This window comes from Lissotriton vulgaris, chromosome 5, assembly GCF_964263255.1.
Source record: "Lissotriton vulgaris chromosome 5, aLisVul1.2, whole genome shotgun sequence".
Taxonomy (NCBI): Eukaryota; Metazoa; Chordata; class Amphibia; order Caudata; family Salamandridae; genus Lissotriton; species Lissotriton vulgaris.
In genome coordinates, this window is record NC_141693.1 from 289529870 (window position 1) to 289534992 (window position 5123).

The 5123-nt window shown below is 45.2% G+C and overlaps 1 pseudogene; it reads right to left on the minus strand.

Moving 5' to 3' along the window:
* Positions 1-3539: 3539 nt before the first annotated feature.
* On the minus strand, positions 3540-4549 carry LOC147710733 (translation initiation factor eIF2B subunit beta pseudogene; annotated as a pseudogene).
* Positions 4550-5123: the final 574 nt, after the last annotated feature.

The window sequence follows — 5123 nt, forward strand, 5'->3', positions numbered from 1 at the left end:
TATCAGAATTTTCACCCATGGAACCAGAGACCCTGGCCTCGTCTTTGGCAGCTGTTAAATCTGGCTCTCCGGAAGACCCTTTTCCCCCTGAGGTGTTTGAAGCAGCTGTTCCCGCTGTAGGGGGCAAGGTTTTGGCTCTTCTGATCGCCTCATTGACATCTAGAAAAGTGCCTCTGAAATTTAAGAGGGCTAGGGATATCCCACTGTTGAAGGTGTGGTTGATCCGAAAAATGTAATGAACTATCGCCCAGTTTCCCTGCTGCAATTTCCAGCTAAAACACTGGAGCAGCATGTAAATAACATAATTAGGCTTTCCTGTTTTCAGTTTCTATTTTTGGTAAATTCTGGTGGTGTTTTGTCAGTGTTTTCCAGTGATTTCAATACCTGAAAAAAATTGTGCTTTTCAGTGGTTACTCATTTTCGCGCCATAAAAAACAACTGACACAGTGTTTTACAGGTGTTTATGGAACGCTTTGCTTTTATTATTGCTTGCTTGCTTCATTGATACATGATATATAGAAAGTGTACTTAATGAGTGTATATGAGGTCCAAATACAATCTTATTGTAGTACACCACACAGGATTTCTTCAGTGAGTCTTTGGTAATTCGTGCTCTCTCTTCAATGGCACTTGAGACTGGCAACGCCAAAACAGTCAGTACACAATTTGCCAACTCTGGCCACTGACGTAGCTTCCCATGCCAATACTGGTGCAACTAAAGGTTGACATTCTCTGGAACATGTTCTGCAAAATATGCGTTGAACTGGGTGCATAGGCCCTCAGAGGTATTAAAGCAGTCAATAATGAAGCTGTACTTTGCAAACTCTGGAGAAAATTCCCCTTTACGGTAGGGATCTAACACTTGTGCAGAGTATCACAATGAGGCTTCATTGACTTCAAAAGCCATGGTTGGCGAAGGGACATTTCTATTCTAAAGGAGGAGCAAGAACCAAAGTCTGCAGAGGCAGAGGTAGGGAACACTCTCAAATTGCCCACACAGCAGGAGCCACAAAAAAGGCCCTAGTTGCTGTGGTGGCTCTCAGCCTAGGCCCACAATTACCTCAACTGAAGTAGGTGTCTCTACAGGTTAAGATACCTTTGCCTGCTCAGTTATGAGCTCTGAAGTACTCGAGCTCTAGCTGTTTTCCATATAAGAGTGTAGCTGCAGGAGCTCTAAGAAGAGGCGAAGAACAACAAAGCCTCGTTATGTAAATGGTCTTTTTAAAGACGTGTGAAATACTCGGGTGCGCCCACAGTTAGACAGACAGCAGACCACAAAAGCCAGGCAGGCAGGGGGCCTGGTTGGTCAGATCTCAAAGCTTCCAGGTGCTACTAGCCTTAACGTCAACATGTGTGCACCCTTATGAAACGAGACCTGTAAGGGCCGGCTCAGGGGTAACACAGATCAAGTTAGAGTTGAGTTGCAGCTAACTTCTGTGGCAAAATGAAAGCTGCATCAATGAGTGTTCGTGCATAAAAAAAGAACAGAGCATAGGAAATAAATTGCCGCCTTTCATCATGAATTTGTGGCATGAAGACTTGGTCTAACTTTTAACGTTCTTCCCTCCTCAATCATTTTTTAGCTGACTCGCCTGTAAGTCAGGTTAGGGGGGAAGGGCTAGAAGTCCAACTCTGCCCCTGGACTTGGCGAACATTTCTTTATCAGTGTGATTGTAGTAGTCCCATCCCTCGGGTGCCCTCAGTGACTCTCATTGAATACATATGTATTCCATAAATCCTGCTATCCTGCTGTCAGACTGTGGGGGTGCGTGGAAGCGAGGTTTCCAATTTCAATCAGTTCACACGTCTCCAGGCATCCAGCGTCCTGCACACTCCACTTAGCCCTGCACCATTCCCACCTGGCAGCAGAGGCGCAATGAGAGCCAAATTCTGGGTGGGGAAATCCTTAATTCTTCCAGCAATAGGCGATGAGGGGGTGAAAACACAGCAAAGCCTCCTTAATAAGTAAATGGTCTTTTTAAAGAAATGATCGGGTGCGGCTGTGTGTGCCCGAGAAGCTGTCTAGCCCGGGATGACACACACGACAGAAGATGGGAGAGGGTGGGTGGGGGGGGGTTACACTACAATCCTTTGAGCTCCCTGGGCGTTGCGCATCTGCCTGGCAACACGGCCTCCTTACTGCGCCATCCCATCAGGTGGGTAAATCTCATTGATTAATTATGTTAAATTTTATTATTGATAAAAATTGCAGCCCCCAACCTCCTTACTTGTAAATAATATTAGTCGTACTTAAAGGAAGCTCACCTAAAAAATAAAAATTATATCGACCACAGAATGATGAGAGGCAGAGTAGACTCTTTCCGTCACGATGGAAAATGTGTTACATTTTTAGCCTAATTGCTAGGAATTTTTTTCATGCACCTGTGCTAGAAAAGCAGCATGATTTGTCAGCCAGTAACAGACGTTACTGACTTGGCCCCAATTCTGTTATGCTTTTTGAGGCAGTGACTTGCCTCAACAACCCAAGATTTCTATTGGCCAGTCCTCCTCTGCTTTTAAATTTGCTGTGTCCGCACCAAGACCTATGCAGGAGGCTCATCCACTCAACCAGCTTTCTTTTTTTTTTAACGTTTTTACACCCTTTATTTGTCCTATAGGAACTTCCAAAACCAAACCTAAGTAACCTGCGGAAAAAGTCTAGAGCCTGGCAGATGTTCGGCATGCAGGAAAAGTCCACCCAGCCCACTCCACTGGAAGGAGCTGCAAGAGAGACCTACACGCAGTCGCAAAAAGCCACAGAGCCACAATTCTCATCTGAGGCATGCACAAAACTGGACCATTGAACATGAAAGGCTTGCAGCAAAGGAGAATATTTTTAACAGGGGCACATCAGCACGGTCATATTTTAAACAGCAAAAATTCTGAAGAGGTATACTTAAATGAAACTGCAGTACTCCCCCCCCCCCCATTTTAATGGAACTAACAAAGAGTGCTTTTTTAGTATTCTTTTTAAGTATCTCTGGCTACGTTCCCAGTGGCTCTTCGTGTACCTCAATCCTTGTGCACCACATGCAGGCCACCTGGTTGCCACAGTATACCACCCATAGTGACCTGCAACGTACCTTTGAGAGAAAAAATCCTGAATTGGTACATGTTATTAGCCCTGCCCCAAGTCAAGACCTATGTTGAAATTGCCTCACATGAGCTTAATCCTGCAAGGACAGTGTCTCTAATGAAATGTATATAGTGATTATTCTACAGTCTCAACACCATTATTTATTAATGCATTATGTATTTTGTAAAAATGTAAATCTGTTCTAGTATTATTTTGTGTGTTAACTCAATGAATATGACTCAGACAAACTCTTGACATGAACTTCTCTTTATTTTTCTGGATGACATCTTGAAATGGTTACCTGTTTGTGTATACTGCCAGAGAGCCACTCCAGGGTGCAATTCTGTATATGTACTGCTGGTAGCACACTTGATGCTGCGGAACGACTCAATCCAAAATAGCCCCCCCCCCCCACCCCCTTCTCTTGTTGAGACGCTCTGCCTGGAAGTGCCTTTTTTAAAAATTATTTCGTGATTTGGTTTGTGGATTTGTTCTCATTTTTAGAAATGCACTTCATGTAATCTGTGCTACATACAAGAAAAATAAATAGACACTTCTGTCCATAATTTACAGTGCGTCCAGAGAAGGGGAGCACCTCCTGTCGGGACACAAACTTGTGGAAGGAATCCTCTTCATTAGGAAACTGTGGCAAGAGTTTAAACATGGGAGCACAGACAATTAGGGGGGTGGAGTGGTGCTTCGCTGCCAACGCCATTGTGTGGGTCCCCGCCACATCTCTCAGAGCTCCATTGGCCAGAATTGTTTTAGTCCCAATGATAACCTTATTCACCCTCGACATAACAGCAAAGATAGCCGCATCTGTTATGACTGTGGTTTCGATGTCTGCTTCGGACAACCGCACAGCCATTTCATGACCCTGACAAAATGGTGCACATTCTGCTACAATGACATGGAATTTACGCTTTCGAGCAGCCTCCAACAGGAAGGTCTCTACAGTACGAGATCGGCCAATGGTCATTATCACTTCGTTGGAGTGGATGTGTTCCAGAGCCTGCATTGCGATGTTATCTATTGTACCCTCAAGTTCTATTAGCAGCTCATTGACTGCCTCAATTACATTTGCCTTCAACAGGGGGTATGGGGTGTTAAAATCCTCACTAGGCCCATCAGCTGTCAATAGTTTATGAAGTGACTCCTGCTGATCCGTCTCCTCACTGTGACCACGGAGTCTGCCATATTCTTCACGGGTGATTTTCAACACCCTGCGCACCATGTTGCCCACTGTGGTCTTAGATGGTTGTGCTGCCGTCATCCTCCGGCCTTCTTTGTGGATTATGTTGATTAGCTCACCTGCACTCCCCCATCGCTCTTGGGCAATGATTCTCTGTAGAAGAGCCCCCGTTTCCCGTGCGGTCTCCATGAGCTCGGCCCGCTGCCCTCACACTTCAGCCGCGCCACGAAGGCATCAACTCGTTCAGACAGCTCCAGACCCCGTTCCCCTGTAGGGGGCATATTGGCAAAATAGAACTTAGTATCTCAACCAGCTTTCTTATCGGCCAATCACGCTAATTTGTTTCCATAGTGATTGGACCGCAAAGGCTAGTCAATTAATGCACCACTGAACGAGGCCTGCTACCTTGCCTGTAAAACAGCTCCCTCGCAGATTTAATGGGGGTGACTCATTGTTTCCCGGTGTTAGCTTCTGCATTGCAAGTGCCAGTATAGTTCTTTTTTGTACTCCTTTGGCTCCCTCAAGTGGCCAAGCGGTGTAACAAATATGCTGTAACAAATATGTAAAAAATCAGTGACACTCGGTTTAAACCAGGTCAGCTGATTTTCACACCGGTAGTGTTTTCTCGAGCAGACTCGGTTTAAACCGAATTCCGGACAGCCTAAACATAATTCATGGCAGATCAGCAAGTGCTCCATCCTTGCCAATCAGGTTTTCCGGCCAACCATAGTACCGAGTTAATGTTGCTCTTGGTTCTAGAAGAACGTAAAGTATTGCTGATATGAACAGGCCCTCTGTGTTGATCTTGCTGGATCTTACGACAGCATTTGATATGGATGACCATCAAGTGCTCCC